This window comes from Mauremys mutica, unplaced genomic scaffold, assembly GCF_020497125.1.
Source record: "Mauremys mutica isolate MM-2020 ecotype Southern unplaced genomic scaffold, ASM2049712v1 Super-Scaffold_100201, whole genome shotgun sequence".
Lineage (NCBI taxonomy): Eukaryota > Metazoa > Chordata > Testudines > Geoemydidae > Mauremys > Mauremys mutica.
In genome coordinates, this window is record NW_025423287.1 from 63,247 (window position 1) to 82,271 (window position 19,025).

Genomic DNA, 19,025 nt, shown 5'->3' on the forward strand with positions numbered 1-19,025 from the left:
AACCACTCAACCTGCTGTCAGCCTGAGATTCCATTCATTCAGCCGGCAGCGGGCTGAGTGGGCTGGTGGCGGGCTGAGCAGGGCCGGTGGGGGGTTGAGTGGCTCAGTCTGCTGCCAGTCTGGGGTGCCGGCAGCACTCAGCCTACTGCTACTCTGGGGTTCCGGCTGCCGGCCCCTTGCCAGTCAGGAGCCCAGCCACCGGCCCCACTCTGCCTCCTGCCAGCCTGGGTGAGCAGAATCCCAGGCTGGTAGCGGGCTGAGGGGGGTTGGTGGCCGGGATCCTGGCTGGCAGGAGTTGGTGGTCAGAACCCCAGACAAGCAGCGGGCTGAGCAGGGCCTGGGATCCTTGTCTAGGGTTCCAGCCACCAGTCCCGCTCAGCCCGCACCCAGTCTGGGGTTTCATTTACTCAGCTGGCAGTGGCCTGAGCAGGACCGGTGGCCAGGACCTCAGATAATAACAATAGTTTATTATATAATCTAGACATAGAGAGAGACCTTCTACAAACGTTAAAATGTATTACTGGCACGAGAAACCTTAAATTACAGTGAACTTGGCACACCACTTCTGAAAGGTTGCCGACCGCTGGTATAGACTGACCATATGTTGTACTAAGATTCTCCTGCTTTTTTTTTTCCTGTGAGTCAGTATAGCTTTTGCCAGCCCAGAAGTTGGGCAGCCAATGTTTTACGTTTTCACAATATTTTCTCCAACTTTCATAAAGTAAATACATAGTTAATATGAGTTTAAAAGGCCAGGGACACTTCCTTGTGAAGAATCTGTACAGCAGATCATGCTAGAGCTGTGAAAATGTCAGTTTTTGATGGAACTTTAGAGGCAGTGATTTATCATGTATTTTATCATGTGAATGTGCTGCTATTGCTAATGTCTTTCCAAACAAAAATAAGGCACAATAGGACTTCTGTAACATTTCTGTGCTACCTTAATCTAGATGAGATGATTCTGTGCTGACTTCATTTTGGTCACTTTGTGCTTTACCTAGCAGTAAAACTAGGGTTATATTTTCCCACTGTTTGGAGACCCAGCTTATTAAACTGATTTTGCAGCCAAAAAAGCCAGAAAGATTGCTTTTAATTAAAAACAAATCTTTGTTTCAATACCTCTTCATATAAAATTTCCAATAACATTTTGACAAATTAAAAAAATTATATTATTTGCATCATTCTGTCAAATCAGAATTTTTTCTATAGTGCTACTTCTTTAGTGCTAGACCATCAGCATTACAGTGTGCTTAGTTAAGTAAAACTGGTTTTAATAACGTGAATGTGGCAAGTTTTCCAATACTGTATGCTTATGTTTGTGTTGCTAAGAGCAGAACAGGCACAGGGGCACCAGTTTAATAATCTCACCTAGGGCACCATAAATCCTAAGGATGGCCCTGCTGGTGAGTGCGGATCTCCCTCAGCCTCCCCCGCAATGCTGGTCAGTTTTATTGTCACTGTGATAGTCGGTGCTTTCCTTCAGGGCCGGCCCTAGAGGGGTCTGTGACAAATCCCCCCTTTCCTCCCCAGGCCCTGCCCCCACCCCACCCCTTCCCCCAAGCCCCCACCTCTGTCCCATCTCTTCCCAGCTTGCACCTTCCTGCCCCATTCCTCTCCCTCCCCCACCTCCTCCAGTCCCTGCTCCTCCCCCTCCCTGCCCAGCGCCTCCTGCACCCCACTGAACAGCTGATCACTGGCAAGTGGAAGTCACTGAAGGGGAAGAGGAGGAGCTTGTCAGCAAGGCCTGTAGTGGCGGGGCGGGGGGAGCTGGCTGCCAGTGGGCGCTGAGCACCTATTTTTCCTCTGTTGGTTCTGCAGCCCCGTAGCTCCCATGGAGTCGCTGACTTGGCTCCTGTCACACTCTAGAGAGAGGAGAAGAACCAGGGCTATGGCTGATCTATGGGGCACCAGGTGAGTGGCAGAGGCTTCAGATGCTGAGAGTTTGCCCGACCCCTCAGGGACACAGTGTGAGGTGGTGTCCCAGGGATCTCTATGAAAGGAGCAGAACAGGATTTACTTGGGGTGGGGAGAGAATTGAGAGTGTCTCGGGGGTTGTACAGAGGTATTGCCCCAGTGAGACACCTGCTAAAACACAGGCTTCGCTGTGAGCAGGATTCAAACCCGCCTACTGGATTTCGACTCCAACACCTTAACCACTCGGCCATCACAGCTGTTAGCACAAAATTGCCCAATGCCAGAGAAACTGGTAAAGAATCACAATGCCCAGGCGTGAAGTCATCTGAACTACAGAATTCCCACCGCAAACCTGGCTCCCAAAGCACAGGGGGTATTGGGGGTTTGTTCTCTTTGCTTAGCCATGTGCAGTCGCACAGAGAGCGCGTTTAAAAGTCTCCCTTCCCACAGAGCGGGAAGGGGAAATGATTCTCAACTTGAAGCCTGATGTAGGGTGACCAGACGTCCCGATTTTATCGGGATTGTCCCGATATTTCCCTGTTTGTCCCACGTCCTGACCAATGTTTGGTCGGGACACTGGACAAACAAACAATTTTGCCCTCTGCTCCGGCACACAGGCAGAGCCTGGAGGGACACTCGCCCCCCCAACTCCACCCCCTCTTTCCCCCATTGGATCCCTCCCCAAATCCCCACCCTGGCCCTGCCCCCAGCCCCACCCCCTCACTGCCCCATTGGATCCCTCCCCAAATCCTCGCCCTGGCCCTGCCTCATCCCCAAGCACGCGGCATCCTCCTGCCTCCCAGGTTTGCACACAGGCCATGACCATGGCCAGGAGCGCAGCACGGAGGCTTGGGTGGAGACGGGGCTGTGCCACTGCCACCTGGCGGTGTGGGGGGAGCCTCTGGCTTTTTTTTTTTTGCTCCGCCCTCCGTGTCCCAATATTTCATCTTTGACATCTGGTCACCCCAGCCTGGTGTGAATGAGGATGTCTGGACCAAGGGGCCAGGGACTGGCCTTTGCTAGAGAAACCACTGTCAAGTTTGAGCCAATTAGGACAAGTCAGCAAATAAGAACAACCTCAGGTCTCAGTAACTGCTGGAGGTAGCAAAGTCCTACAGGGAGCAGTTTCTGGCACTACACCAGTGCAGCTCTGCTCCCCGGCTCTTCTCGGGCTCCTGCTCTCTCCTTAGCTCCGCCCCACTCTGGCCCAGGCAGTTCCAGCTCCCACAGAGGATGGGACCCCCTGGCCTGGTGACTCCCTCATTACACTGCCTGGCCTGTCAGTGCGGCTAACTTGGAGCTTTGGCCTCTCCCCATTGCCCAGGGGACTGTCAGTCCCTGGGTCCTGATTTCCCATTGGCCCTTCCCCCTTCTATTGGGACTGGGAACTAGCCAACCAAAACCCCCACTAAGTTTTAGTAAGGGGCCAACAGTCCCTTACATGAGCCAGTCCCGTGAGGGTCACCAATGTGCAGAAAAAGCAGCAGGGTCTGGTCCCATGGTGTAACGGGCAGCACTCAGGACTCTGAATCCTGCAATCTGAGTTCAAATCTCAGTGGGACCTTGTGTTGCTTTGTGGTGAAACCCTGGAGCTCACAGTGCTCAACTTTCCTGTCTCCAGTTGTAGGAGAACAAGTCTTTCCCTTCTAGCTGTGGTGGGTCAGGGCTCTAGAGCTGAGTACTGGTGTCTTAGGGTTGGGATTCTCATGGCTTCACCTGGTGCCCACAAGTCTGGCACTTGCCACTGTGCTTGAAGGAAGCAGGGCTGGGCAAGTGGGAGCCCAGCACCTAGAGCAGAGGCAGCTGGTGCTGACAGCTCCAAGGGAAGGCTTAAAAGCAATTGAGGGGAGGGCAAGAGGAGGGGAGGACCATGCCTATGTGTGGCCAGCAGACAGCCACAGAGACTCCCTACCATGCCAAACCCCTGCAGGGCAGCTGCTGATGCTCTGTGGCCAACATCAGAAGAAGGTAGGAAAGCAGGGCTGGGCCTCTGAGGGTGCTCACTTTGGCAGTGGAGCCGCCCAGTTTCTTTGGCAAGTCAGGAAGGGCAAAGGCAAGACTGGAAGCCTGTGGGGCTCATGCCCCAGCCTTTGTGACGCCCAACCCCCAACTCCTTCCTGGGGCTCTAGCTGAAGCCAGAGCATTGGCCTGAGCGGCCAAGAAGATGTTCCAGCCCTGAAGGGAGCAGGACTTGCAGCACAAAGTGAGCACAACCATGAGGGGACTCAAATCCTGAATCATCCGATCAACAGGGAGATGCCTTATCCTTTAGGCCACATGATGAGGGGGTCTAAGCTCTTCTCTGGAAAAGCCGGACACTGTGTTTCTCAGGTCATCTGCTGAGGGGGGGCCGAGACACTCTGGGCACAAGAAGTCGAGTTCCCAGCGAGACGTGAGACTTAATTGTATGGGGCCAGGTGCAGGGCTTTGGCAGGGAGGCTCAGGCATGGGGGATTGACGTGCAGCGGATGGACCGGCTGTCTAGGCACAGAGATTTAGTCTCCCTGAGGAGGAGGAGGAATCCTGCTGACAGGCAGTGGCTGTGTAGAAAAAGAGGAGGGGTTCCTGGGACTTTTTTTGCCTCTCGTTTGCCTGCCTGCTCACTCTTGTGGTGAATGGTGAAGATGTTTCTTAACAAGCCCAGGTAGCTCAGTTGGTAGAGCATCAGGCTCTTGATTTGAGGGTCCAGGGTTCAAGCCCCTGTCTGGGTGCTCAGCTTTAAAGTTGCCTTGTGTGCCAGGAGCCAAACTCTGTTCACAGCCACACAGGGATTCCCAGAAGCTGTGGCCATTTCCTGGAAAGGTTCCTTTCCTTAGCAATCAGGAGAGAGGCCACATCTGCAGGAGCATTTGTAGAAAGCACAGTCTCTGGCTGCCAGGAAGTGCTGTGGGACCAGGTGCTGAGAAAGCCCAGAGGGGGAGAAGCAATGAGGACAGAGCACAAGTGTACAGGGGGCATCTGGTCTGGCTCTTGTGGGGAACTTCCCTGGTTTATACACAACAGTGGTGGAATTGGCCAGTGGAAGGATTGGAGTCCCCACCCCCTTACCCAGAGGCTGCCTGACCTCGAGGACTGTTAGGATACAGATATTCAGGCCAGTCTGCAAAGGCCTGTACTTTAAGAATTTAGGTGTATTTTTATCACTTAGCTAGTTATAAAGGTATAAAAGACAGAATAAAAAATCACTGTCTGTCTGTGTAATGGCCTTCTCTTACTGTGACAGTCTGAGGCCTGGTTCTTCGGCTAAGCAGCAAAGGCAGCCATAAGGTGGGAAGTGTATGGTCACATTCACACATTCCCAACTAGTCACATTGAAATAAGGTGCTATTGGGCTGTGAGGAATACAATCCTGCCCTGATATTCCATCACCTCCAGAGAAAGGGAAACTTAGTTTGGTAGCATCCTGTCTGGCAAGAACTCACTTATCAATAGACACAGCTGGAAAACCCTTATGTCTGTATAGATGTAGTTGTGAAATCCTCCCTTCTGTATTGTTTTGTATGTTTATTTGCATGGTCTCTGTCTGGTTCTGTGATTGTTTCTGTCTGCTGTATAATTAATTTTGTTGGGTGTAAACCAATGAAGGTGGTGGAATATAATTGGTTAGATAATCACGTTACAGTATATTAGGATTGGTTAGTTACATTTCAGTAAAATGATTGGTTAAGGCATAGCTAAGCAGAACTCAGGTTTTACTATATAGTCTGCAGTCAGTGAGGAAGGCGGGGGGGAAATGGGAACAGGGACTGGGGATGGGGGAATTGGGATCCTGTTTTGCTACAGGGGGAAATGGAAACAGGGGATGGGAACAGAAACAGGGACAAAGGCAAGGCTCTGTGGTGTCAGAGCTGAGAAGGGGACACTAAGGAAGGAAACTGGAATCATGCTTGATGGACGCTCACCCCAATAAACATCGAATTGTTTGCGCCTTTGGATTTCGGGTATTGTTGCTCTCTGTTCATGCAAGAAGGACCAGGGAAGTGAGAGGGTGAAGGAATAAGCCCTCTAACCCTGTCATTTGTTGCTCTAGGCTCCATATGTACGAGCACATTCACATCCCACTCCTGACACAATCACTGTCTTCTATCTGACAAAATAGCCTAATTTCAACCTCTCCTGTAACATTACACCACCAACTATTTAGCATTTGTATGAGAGAAGTTGTAAGGAATCCAAACATCTTCAAAAGTGGTGCATGTAGAGCCCCTAGCTGGGTAAATTCCAAGCTCCTTACCCAGAAGAGTCTTGGCGTGGCTTGAGGGGGGCAGGCTTGGCTGGTCAATATAGAGGGGGAGGGAGAAGGGTACATTGACAGTGTAGAATGTGAGACTCATAAGCTGTGGTTATGTGCTCTGAGAGTTAGCCCCTTGCTTTACATTTAAGGTCAGGGAGGGATATTATAACCAAGTGTTCTGGCAAAACTTTTCCCCCGGCCTGGTCAGTGAATCCTACGGTGAGAAACTTTCTGTGCATTTCAGTTTCTTGTATTGTTGGATGGGGCCTGAGGTGCTGGAAGGGAAATGTCCATGGAAAACTTGGACATCACTCTTGTCCGAAAAAAGGCAGGTGTTAGACACAATCGCTTCTCGTATTCCCGTGGAATTCGAGTCTAGCTGAAGAATTTCTGTCTATCCTAGAGAGAATCATTCCATTGTAAATACAAATGAAATGAGATCTTCAGGTCGAGTCAGCGCCTTTTAAAAATATTTAGTGAGCAAAAAGCCATTCTTTGCCTTGTTGATAAGGACAAGAAACACTCTTTGCCTTTCCATTTAACATGCAAAATGAATGGAGATTTTCATTGAAAAACTTCTGGTTTTTAGGGGGAATTGAACCCAGGCCATGGCTGTTAAAACACCAGAACCCACTGCTTAAAGCACCAGGGAGGGCTGTTTTTTTCTGACAGCCAGTGTTGTTTTTCTCAGCCTCCTACTTCACCAATGTCAGACTCTGAGTGCAGTTAAGCTCTGGAATAGGCTCCCAAAGGCGTCTGTGGTGTCTCTGTCCTCAGAGGTTTTTAAGAACAGGTTGAACAAACCTCTGTCGAGGATACTCTGCATATACTTGGTCCCATAGACAACCTGCTCTGGCTCTATCTGCTACCTTCATCGTTTTTGGATGTAAAGGTGGGAAATTGGCCCCTCTTTCAAGTTTAAATGTTGTAACTTTTACATCTAGACTGGGGTGGCCAACCTGAGCCAACGTAACTGCCAAACGTGCACCTTTGTATGCAACTGCTGAGTCAGTTGTGAACCTTGCTACCATTATCATTATCCCTTTGAAATGATGATGGTGATGGACACTTGGCTCTATATCCCAGAGTGCCCTGGACGTCTGCAGGCTGCATTAGCCAATCCAACCATTTGGCACTTACAGATGGGCACCTCTGTATTGTGCCTGAGTCTTGTACAGCTATGAATGGCTGGTAGATGCCAATATTTTCCCCTCTTTTTAACCAGCACTAATACCCAGCCAGGCCAGGGCTGGGAAGAGAGAGAGAGCAGCAGGTTTCCCCTATTGTGGCCATCTCGCTTTTTCTTGACTAGCTTCACCTCTGCACCAACTTGTACTCCCCACATGTGAGCCTGGCTAGCTCAGTTGGCAGAGCATCAGATTTTTAATCTGAGGGTCCAGGGTTCAAGTCCCTGTTCAGGTGAAAAACTTCTTACTGTGATTATAAAAATCTGTCTTTCTGGAGTCTTGTTCAGTGTTACTCTTTCTCTCCAGGATTTTGCCTTTCCTAAGAAGGGCCTTCCTGTGGGGGGGATTGAAAGAGCAACTCCTTGACATCCCCTCTGTCCTTGCAGGCTGGAGGAATAAAGTCCTCTGGGCATATAGCATGTTCCTCCCCTGCAGACACAAACACACAGAATATTCATAAGGAATTAGAATTAGAATCCACCACTTTCCTTGGGAGCTTGTTCCTGTCGTGAATCATCCTCGCTGTTGAATATTTGTGCCTTAGTTGTAATATGAATTTGTCTCTTTTCACCTTCCAGCCATTGGGTCTTGTTATGCCTTTCTCTGCTCGATTAAAGAGCCCTTTAATACCCAATCTTTTCTCTCCATTAAGGCCCTTCAACACTTCAGTGAAATCACCTTTCAATCTTCTTTTGATAAGCTAAACAGGTTGAGCTCGTTCAATAGCAAAGAGCAACCAAATGTTCTGAGGGCTGGAGAAAAATGTCTTCTAGGGAAAGTGGTGGATTCTCCATCTCCTGATGTCATTTAATGAAGACTAGATCCCTTTCTGGAATGTGTTTGTCCCAAAAGTAGCTATTGTGTTATACAGGAGGCCTGTGATATGCAGGGGGTCAGATTAGATGCTCTAATGGTCTCTTCTGGCCATAAAGTCAACTAATTTCTGAAAAACTGAGTGTAGCATTGGGAGCAGCATCTGATGTTTTCCTGTCTAGCCGGCTTACTTCCTAGAACGAACACTCCTTGAGTGGGGTGATCCACAAGGAGTAGCTCAAACCTCCAAAGTGCCTGGGCAGGGGCAGGATATTAGCACAGCAAGGGAGGGGTGTGGCAGTGACATCACAAAGGCCTTTTTCAGGACCTCAGACTATTGGTCAAAAGTGGTGGGGAGGTGGTGACCTTACAGAGAGATGCTGACATCAAGCAGGCAGGACAGGGGCGAGGGGCCAGGGAAACCTCAGAGACCCCTGTGGCTTTGCTTCAGCAAGTCTCCTTCTCCAGGTCTCTCTTTGAGGACTGAGAGAGTATTCGGGTTCAGGCACGTGAGTGCCAGGAGGAACCTCTTTTGAGTTTTCTCCTTCCCTTTTAGTGATTTTACTAGAAAACAGAAGTCCCTGTTTAGAAGGTAAGAGCCTCCTCAAGGGAAGGGGTGTCATGGGTGTGTCACAGTTCAGATGCCAGTGGCCCCCCTACACTGTCAGGAAGTTCCCACCACCCTGCTCTGTGTTCACAGGGCGGGAGAGAGCAGCATCCACGGCAGTGATTTGCTCCTGGCTAGTGGAGCAGAGCAGCAGGTTCAGCTGTCAGAACTTCCCAGAGCGATGAAAGGGGAAGGGCCCCTGGCTCTGTAGCAGGAATGCAGGGCAGGCGAGTTCACGGCAGGCATTGTGGGATACTGGGGAAGGCCAGTTATGGTGATATAATGAACAGCAGCGTTTACTCAGTTACTTTAAGTTTGCTGCAAAAAGCTCTAGCCCTCTCATTGAAGTTGTTTTATTTCGTCAGCAAAACAGGGCACTTTTGTCGCCAGACGTGGCATTGCAGTGTGTACACCAGCCACAAGCTACCGACCGAGAGAGCGTTGTGTGTTTTTCACACACCTGAGCAATATAATTCTGCTGAAACAACTTTGTAGTGCAGACCTGGCCAAAGATTCACTCACACACTGCTTGCAAGGAAAACCTCACCTGCTCCTCTGCTTTGCAGAATCCAAACACAAGCAAAGCATGTTAGGCCCTGGTAGCAATGGCGGAGAGTCAGGTGTGGGCAGACAGTAGGTTATAGGTGCTCCCGGGCACCATGGCTTAGCTGGCTAAAGCTTCTGTTTTGTAAACAGGAGATCCTAGGTTCAACGCCCAGTGGTGCCTTGTTGACTGGTTGTTGGGGCACCTGGTATTGGGTACTGTCAGAAGACAAGATTCAGAGCTAGGTGGCCCTTTGGTCTAGCCCAGTACAGTTTTCATTATGTTTTAAATAACACTCACAGGCATTGATAACAGAATTACTGAAGGTTTGGGAGTTAGGAGCGGGTAGGTCAGTGGTCCAGTCCCCACACAGATGACCCCCTCCGTCTGGGACAGGGGCAGGTCTGAGCTCTCCCCCAAATGCTCATTGTGGCTGCCAGAATCTGTGAGCAGCTTGTTTAGTTTACAGCAAAGGTTGAGTCCTGCTTTGTGCACCGTGTGTGAGAATGAAAATCCTAAACCGACCTTTGAAATATCGAATGCAGCAGGACGTGTTATTGTCCCTGCCCCAGAGCAGACAGACCAATGGAGAAATGCCGTCGAGTCCAAGGTAACACTCCACTGGCATTTCACCTTTTTTGCTGGCTAAACTCCTTCTTATCTGCCTGGCCCAGGCTGTCCTCTGCCTCAGCTGCTGCTCCCGGCCTGCTCTAGAGTCAAACGCGCAGGGCCCCCAAAGGAACAGAGGCTGGGACAGGGCAGCAGCCTGGGCTGGGCTGGGAAGATGCTGGGAGTTCTCGTTCCCTGAGAACTGGCCCGGCTCCCTTCTCAACAGCAAACAAATCAATTCCACGTCCCCTCCCCAGAAAAACCAGCCTGGAGCCAAGGGCAGCAGGGGACGATTCCCGCCAGTTCCCACCGAGGCAGGAGAGAAGCCAGGGCATTTCTAGCAGAGCTTATGGAACTGAGGTGGGGAAACCAGCCTTTAATAACAGGCAGTTCCAGTTTAAGCTCAGTGTTTTTAACAATTTCTACAACATTAAATAACCCTTTAATCATAGTGTCACCATCCATAAAATTGCTTCAGCCTCCTAAGTGCCCAACTAAAAATCTTTTCAAATCCAAGGGAGTGGAGATCAGTCAATGTTCAGAGTCATCCCACATAAAAGAACCATGTTGTGGTACATAGTGGCCCCATTGCCTTTCCCTCCTCCTCCAGAGTAAGAATGTGATCAGCTCACACTGAGAGGGTGCAACACCCCTCCCTTGGTCTCTATGCTAGAGCTGCTATCAGCTCAGTGTCCTTCCCACAAGAGTTGGCTGCTGAGAGGGTTGCGATGGGGTAAATGAAGGCAGAGGAGGATTGTTCCTGGTGGGTTTTCTTTGTGTGTCTCTGTGATCCTGCTGGAGGAAGCATGATTTGAGTTTGTTTCAGTGGCTTGGGTTGGGCTGAGGTTGTGACCCTGAGCACAGGGGTTCCTGCACTCTCTGCTCCTAGCCCCTCAGGGAATGGACAATGGAGCAGCTTCAGAAAGTGGATAGAAAGTAGCCTAAGAAAGTGTAGCATAAGTGAGAAGGAGACACAACATTGTCAGCTCCCTGGCCATTTCCCTGTCAAGGTCTGGGTTCAATTCCCTGTTAGGGAAAAGTGACTTTAAACTAAAACTGCTTCTGTTATTCTTCACTTACAACATAAACAAATCTATGGTATTTTCCTGATTCCCCCATCTTCCCAGTGTCTCCATGGCAGGGTTGGCTCCAGGCACCAGCACAGCAAGCAGGTCCCTGGGGTGGTCAATGGAAAGGGGAGGCTTCAGCAGCAATTCGCCCCTCTCAGAGGGAAGGACTTTAGGCCAAAAGCAGCAGAGGTAGAGCTGCCGTTGATTGCAGCTTTTTTATTTTTTTTTTCCACTTGGGGCGGCAAAAACACTGGAACTGGCCCTGCTCCATGGAAGACAATTTGTTAAATCCCAGATGAGTGCAGTTCTATCAGTTCTCAGCCTGAGTCCTTAGGTCTTAATCCTGAGGATATTGTCCCACCATGGGGCCATTTCCCACCTCTCTTTCCTAGGGAAGCACAATTTTCCTTGCACAGACACAGGAACAGCAAGATCTTTCTCTGTCCCTTGTGCAAAGCAGGGGGCCAAATTCCACGGAAACAATGGACAAGCAGGGGGCCCTGGGCACATCCAGCCCTGGCCGTGAGATGTTCCCTCCCCTCTTTCTTTATGCCCCTGTTGTTATTTCATGGATTGTCTGGGATGGGGGAAAAGCTGAGTTCACTCCAGGTGGAGGGGAAAAGAACCCTGAAAATCTCAGGCCCCAACCCCTGCTACCAAGATCACTGAGGTGCTGGGAATCTGCATGGGAAAGGGACTGTGTGAATTGTCAAGGTGGGGAATGAATAACAATTTACAACAAGAGCCACCTCATTAATCACTGACACAGGCTAATCCTGCTGCAGCTAGAAGGGAAACTGGAGTGATTCTTTGCTGTTCAGCCATGGAAACAGTGACCCAATTGCACCACAGTGAATGTGCTGGGGAAAGCTGGACTTCACAAGCAGGTGGCAATAGCAGATCCTAGAAATACCTGGAGCTCCCCACAGCACTTTTACCACCAGGGTCAGATGTTTAGCGACTCACAGTGCCCCCTCCCCCTCCCATTACCTTCCAGCAGAAGGTGGCAGCACCCCCCACCCAATGCAGGGGAGAGGGCTGAGTGTATCTCTGCACCCTGAGTCCAGGACACCCACTCTCTCTGCCCCACACATCGAATCTGGCCCTGCTGCAAAGTGACCCCTAAGAACCAGCAGCCTCCAGGACCGCAGGTTTGGCTCTCAGAGCAGGGAATGTGTCCCTCATGCTGCTTTTAGACCACTGGATGTTCTGGGAATAGGACAGCTCTGAGTGTAACCTGCAGCCCATCTGGGGTTGTAGCTTATTGGTAGAGCACATGATTTGCGTGTATGAGGTGCTGGGTTCAATCCCCAACATTTCCAAGTTCTTTTTTTCACCCTGCTGCTTTGCTCATGCCCAGCTGGGATGTGGCCCAGCAATCTCCCTGCAGGAATTTCAATCCTGCTGAGTCAGGGGCAAGTGTCAATTGCATGGAAGGTCGTTTGGGGGGGGGGGTGGTTCTGCTCCTAAGTCACCTCTGTACATGTAAGATTCCCACCCGCTGTGCTGCTTGGGACAAGAGTAGATGAGAAGGGCGAATCCTCCAGCACTGGAGGGAAAGGTCCCATCTGCACAGACTGAGAGGCAAGGAAACACAGGGGCAGTCAGTGCTCAGAGAGGAGAGAGGTCGGTGATTTACACCCAACAGGGGACACTGTCTTTTTGAGTATCACAGGGGTAGCTGTGTTAGTCTGGGGGCTTGGCTACACTTACAAGTTGCAGCGCTGGGAGTTACAGCGCTGGTCATGCAGCTGTGTAGGGCCAGCGCTGCAGTGTGGCCACACTGACAGCTACCAGCGCTGCAGTGTGGCCACACTTGCAGCACTTTCCAGCGCTGTATTGAGAGGTGCATTGTGGGCAGCTATCCCACAGAGCACCTCGTCCCATTTTGGCGCTGAGTATTGTGGGAAGGGGAAGGAAGTGTGCAGGTCATTCCGCTTCCTGTGTGTGCCAACGCCCCGTGGTGCATCGCTTCACATCCCAGCATTCACTCTTTCCGGCAATGTTTGGCGCCATTGTGAGTGTCTTTCTGTTTTACTCTCTGTGTGAATCGCGATTTCTGTGGCAAATGGAGCCCGAGCTGCTGAGGACTGTGCTGATGAGTGTCGCCAGCACAACACGTTTGGTAGTCGAGCTATTCCTTCAGCTCCAAAGTGACAGTGAGGAGTCTGATGATGATATCGATATCCATTCTCCTGCCGTGTGTGACACTAAAGTGCTTGTGGCATTCACGGAAATGCTCAGCACCGTTGAACGCCGCTTTTGGGCTCGGGAAACAAGCACTGAGTGGTGGGATCACATCGTCATGGAAGTCTGGGATGACACACCTGGCTGCAGCAAACAGGAAGGAGATTTTTAAAATTCCCGGGGCATTTAAAGGGCGGGTCACCTGAGGCAAGAGCAGTAGAGTGCAAACTGATGTGCAGAGTGGCTGAACAGGAATTCTGGGATAACTCCTTATTCCCTGGAGGACAATTAAAGCGCTGGTGAGTGTCCACACCTGCTGAGCAGCGCTGGATCACCAGCGCTGCACTACTTATACCCCTGCCGGGATGGGTTTTCAGCCAGCGCTGCAACCAGGGAGTTGCAGCGCTGGTTGTGCCCTGCAAGTGTGGACGGGGTGTTGTTGCAGCGCTGGAAAGCCTCCACCAGCGCTGCAACTTGTAAGTGTAGCCAAGCCCTGGATCTGTAAAAAGCGACAGAGTCCTGTGGCACCTTATAGACTAATAGACGTACAGGAGCATAAGCTTTCGTGGGTGAATCCCCACTTGGTCAGATGAATGGAGTGGGAATTCTGTGCCTGGCTAGCCAACTACAAAAGCAGTTTCTCCTCCCTTGATGCTCACACCTCAACTGCTAGAAGAGGGCCTCATCCTCCCTGATTGAACTAACCTCCTTATCTCTAGACTGATTCTTGCCTGCATATTGATACCTACCCCTGGAAATTTCCACGACATTCATCTGACGAAGTGGGGATTCACCCACGAAAGCTCATGCTCCAATATGTCTGTTAGTCTGTAAGGTGCCACAGGACTCTTTGTCTTTTTGAGGCGAGTGCAGCTTGCTTGGATGGTGCTGACGATGGATAGAAAAAAGTCTGGAGTCAATGACAGACGAGACCACAGAAGGGGAAGGGGAATGGCAGCCCCACAGAAGGTCCTGGGTGCTCAGATGCCCCAGTTATTGCACCCTGGCCTGTCACAGAGAGAGAAAAGACCCAGTGGGACCCAGCCCCCCTACACTGATCCCATGGACAAGAACCTGGCTGGGAGTGGGGTGAAGGTTCCCTGTGGGCAAAGGGGAGCTATTATGAGCTGGAGAAAAAAACCTTGTGTAGTGATAATCAGGATGGCCCATTTCCAAGAGTTGACAGGAAGGTGTGAGTAACAGTAGGGGAACAAATAAACAAATAAACATGGGGAAATCCCTCAGTGTCCTGGAATTTAAGCAATGGAAGCTTCAAACCCTGCAGGGGTGTTGGCTGAGGTGCGTCAGCAGAAGGTTGGGCTGGACAGGGGCGGCAGGTTTGTATAATTTTTGGTCATTCCCAGAATGGGACCAAGTCCTGCCCCACCCCACAGCTGTGTAAGGCTCTGGGGGGGAGTTTGGGTGAGGGAGGGAGAGGGGCTGGGCTCTGGGAGAGAGTTTGGGTGCAAGGTCTGGGCTCAGTCAGGGGGTTGTGCTGCAGGAGCGTGTGTGGGGAGCAGGGTCTTGGAGAGAGTTTGGGTGCAGGTGTGGGGGTCTGGGTTGGGGGTGCAGGAGAGGGTGAGGGGTGCAGCATTTACCTCGGGCATCTCCCAAAAGCAACCCGCACCCCCCTCTGGCAGCAGCCCCTAAGTGGGAGGGCAGGGGGTGTCTCTGAGCACGGCTGCCCGCAGACTCCACCCCTGCAGCTTCCATTGCCACAGTTCTCAGAGTTGGCTCTCGGGGCGGGGGCAGCACGTGGAGACCCCCCCACCCCAGGGGCCGCAGGGACGTGCCAGCCGCTCCCGGGAGTGGCATGCCACATGGAGCGAGGGTGGGCAGGACACCGCCTTAGCCCCCTTGTGCTGGGGGTGGTGGTGGCAGGGGTCCTTGGGCTCTTTTAAATTGCCCAGGGGCAGCAGGCGAGACCAGGGGAGACACTCCCAAGGGCCTAACGTTACTTTGCACAACAATAAATCTTGGAACAGGACAGAAATGAAATGGCAGCAGAACCTAAGGAATTAAAAGCCTCCAGATTCTTGTGTGTGCACTGACTCCGGACGGAAACTGTAATTTGACTCGCTTTGTGTCTGCGGCCGGTAAAATATCAAGGCAAAATCATTGCAGTGATTGTGACCGTGGGTTTGAGGAGGCTTTGGTCTTATTAAAATGTAACTAGCATGTTACACTTGTGTTTTTAAAGGTGGCTTCCCCAAGCAATCCCAAGTTGTTCTTCCCACAGCTGGCTGATGGGGGTTAACAGGGGATCTCCCCAATCTGGGGGAATCTCTCTGGGCCCCACTGTTAGTTCTCCATCCTTTCTCCCCCTAATCACAGTCACTCCTCCCCTCCCCTCCCCTCCCCATTATCAGTGTTTTGGAGCGACCCCTCCCTCCCTTGATGGGATACAGACTCTGTGACAGAGACTGACTGGGGCTCCTCTCTGCACGGCCCCCGTGGGGAAGGAAAGAGACAGGGTGAGGCGGGGCGGGGAGGCGAAGGGGAGAAGATGGGGCAGGAGTCAAATGGGACTAAACCAGAATAGAGGAGATTTTCTTCCTGTTAAAATGTCCTGGAGTCTCATAACTGAAAAGCCGCATCTTGAGTTAGGTTTGATGCATCAGCCTTTCAATTACCAGGCAAAGGTGTGAACCCCAGAGACTGATAACTGCCTGCTTCCCCACTTTCTTAGAGAAGCACCTGCAGTGGTTCAACTGATTGGTATAAAAAGGGATACTGCTGGGGTTATGAGTTCAAGCCTTGTCTGAAGCATTGGTGTTTGTTACCTCTGTAGTTTCCCCAATGTGATTTGTCCAATGCATAGGGAAAAGAGATTGAGTTTTAACATGTGGCGGTAGGTGCACAGCTTGGAAACATCCCCCCTGTGCTGCCATTAGCTCCAGTACATTATTCACTGGCAGGGAGAATTGATTTCTTTGCTCCTGTGAAAGCCGCCAGGACAGGTCTGTGGGCACCAGATCTCCCTGCTTTTTCCAGCACATCCCTGGCTCCTTCCCTGCCCCAGTCACTGCTGTAGGAGGATCCTATATGTACTGAGCCTAAACATTTCACTGGGCCTTCTTAGCACAGTTGGCAGCATGTCAGTCTCATAATTTGAAGGTCTCAAGCCTCAGAGAAGACAATGGTTCTGTTTCTTGCTTTGGATTTTCTAAAGGAATTCAGAGAAAGGAAAGTGGTTTTTAGACACCCTCCCACCCATCTAACACACAGAGACTTTTCCAAGGCATTAACTTTTCCTTCTCTGTGCAGTTTGTAGTCTCCATAGAGCAAAATAAACCAAAAACATGCAAGTCTAAGCCTATTACAGTACAAAACTCAATACAGATCAAATCTCACCCTCAGAGATCTTCCAATAAACTTCTTTTGCAGACTAGACTTATTTCTTGTCTGGGCCCAATCTTTTCGCCTGGTACAGTCCTTGTTCCAGCTCAGGTGGTAGCTAGGGAATTTCTCATGACTGCAGCCACCTTTCTTCTGTTCCACCCCCTTATATAGCTTTGGTACAAGGCAGGAATCTTTTGTCTCTCTCCTGGGGAAAAGCCCCAGGTTTAAGATGGATTCCTGTACCAGGTGACATGGTCACATGTCCTGTGAGACCCCCAAGCCTTCATTCTTCCTGGCCTGACTCACAGATGGTGCAGGACAGAGCCATCTCCAGTCAATTGTCCTGGTTAATGGGAGCCATCAAGAATCCAAACCACTATTAATGGCCCACACTTTGCATCATTACAACAGGACCTCAGAGTTATAATTCATATTTCTAGTTTCAGATACAAGAATGATCGGTTCATACAAATAGGATGAACACACACAATAGATAATAAGCTTTGTAATGATACTGTACAAGAGACCTTTTGCAGGAAGCATGTTCCAGTTACATTATATTCACAGGTTTCAGAGTAGCAGCCATGTTAGTCTGTTTCCGCAAAAAGAACAGGAGTACTTGTGGCACCTTAGAGACTAACAAATTTATTTCAGCATAAGCTTTCGTGGGCTACAGCTCACTTCTTCGGATGGCAGAAGTACTCCTATTATATTCACACTCATTAGCATATTTTCATAAAATCTTATGGAGTGCAAGGTCACAGCAGGGAAAGGGTTTTACTGCGTTGAGTTTCATGTTCAGGCTGTGGTATGAGTTCGTCCAGGTTTCTCGTAAGCACACAGGGACCTTAGCGGGTGCTCTTGATACAGGAATGGCCCCGACACGATAAAGTGATGGGAATTGCATTTTCCTTTTTAATTTTTGTATTTCCAATGATATTTCTGTTTGTGATTTCGTTTTGCTTTGTATAACTGTGTTTTCTCCTGGATTTGATATTTAACTAAAAAAAGAATAAGGCCTCAGGGCGCCGGATGGAGGAGCAGGCTGGGGCTAGGACTGCTAAGAGAGCGAGAGTAGCAGGTTTTCTGTATTGTTTCCGGCCCCCGTTTTCATGACTAGTTTCTCTGATGCATGAAATTTGCTTCTTGTAAGCGTGAGCCTGGCTAGCTCAGTTGGTAAAGCATCAGACTTTTAGTCTGAGGGTCCAAGGTTTGAGTCCCTGATCAGGTGAAAAGAGAACCATTCCCATCAAAATTAAAGAAGGCATCTCTCCAGGATGTTGTTTGACATTACCTTCTTTTCACTAGGAAGGGCCATGTACTGCCTGGGACTGAAGAGGAAACTTCCTCACATGCCCACTGGCCTCTCAGTCTGGATTAAGAAAGGCCTCTGGGAGCTGCAGCAAACTGCTGCATGACAACTTGGTGAGCAAGTGCAGGGCTGACCTGCACAGGGTCATCCTCAGCAGAGGTCCGGGGGCCTCCTTAGGCTCAGTCTGAACAGAGGTCAATGTACCACTGGGTGAGACAGGCCAATTTTAGGGAGCTTCCTCTGAAGGTGAGCACCTGTCCCCAGAACTTACTGACAGGAGCTTTAACGTATTTGCAAATGTGCACGGCCGGCATGTGCAGAGCAAAGGCTGCTGGGGCCACTGTGTCAGGCTCTGGCACCGCTTGAGACAATGGACCATCTTCAGCCACCAGGTAACCCAGGATCTAAGGCAGGAATGGGGTGAGGAAGCAAGTCAAGCTGAGCAAGGCAGGCAAAAATTCATCTCGCCTTCGTGGGCACTCGCAATGATACCCTTTTTGTGTGCCAGGGCTGACAAAAACCTCCCAGACATAGAAGCAGCAGGCCAAAAAAGCAGCAGGGTTATTCTATCTGCTACCCAAGATCCATAAACCTGGAAATCCTGGATGCCCCATCATCTCAGGCAATGGCACCCTGACAGCAGGATTGTCTGGCCCATAACTATTTCAGATTTGGGGACAATGTATACCTTCAAGTCAGCTGCACTGCTATGGGTACACGCATAGCTCCACACTATGCCAACATTTTTATGGCTGACTTAGAACAACGCTTCCTCAGCTCCGGTCCCCTAACGCCCCTACTCTACTTGCGCTACACTGATGACATCTTCATCATCTGGACCCATGGAAAAGAAAACCCTTGAGGAATTCCACCATGAGTTCAACAATTTCCATCCCACCATCAACCTCAGCCTGCACCAGTCCACACCAGAGATCCACTTCCTGGACACTACGGTGCTAATAAGCGATGGTCACATAAACACCACCCTATACCGGAAACCTACTGACCGTTATACTTACCTACAGGCGTCCAGCTTTCACCAGAGCACACCACACAATCCATTGTCTACAGCCAAGCTCTAAAATACAACCGCATTTGCTCCAACCCCTCACACAGAGACAAACACCTACAAGATCTCTATCAAGTGTTCTTACAACTACAATACCCACGTGCTGAAGTGAAGAAACAGATTGACAGAGCCAGAAG

At 50.3% G+C, this 19,025-nt stretch overlaps 3 non-coding genes across 3 annotated transcripts; 2 read left to right on the forward strand and 1 right to left on the reverse strand.

Moving 5' to 3' along the window:
* Positions 1–2,100: 2,100 nt before the first annotated feature.
* On the reverse strand, positions 2,101–2,171 carry TRNAS-CGA. The gene has a single exon. It is a non-coding gene; the product is annotated as a tRNA-Ser (tRNA).
* A 1,235-nt stretch (positions 2,172–3,406) lies between these two features.
* Positions 3,407–3,478, forward strand: TRNAQ-CUG. The gene has a single exon. It is a non-coding gene; the product is annotated as a tRNA-Gln (tRNA).
* Positions 3,479–4,552: 1,074 nt separating this feature from the next.
* TRNAK-CUU lies at positions 4,553–4,625 on the forward strand. The gene has a single exon. It is a non-coding gene; the product is annotated as a tRNA-Lys (tRNA).
* Positions 4,626–19,025: the final 14,400 nt, after the last annotated feature.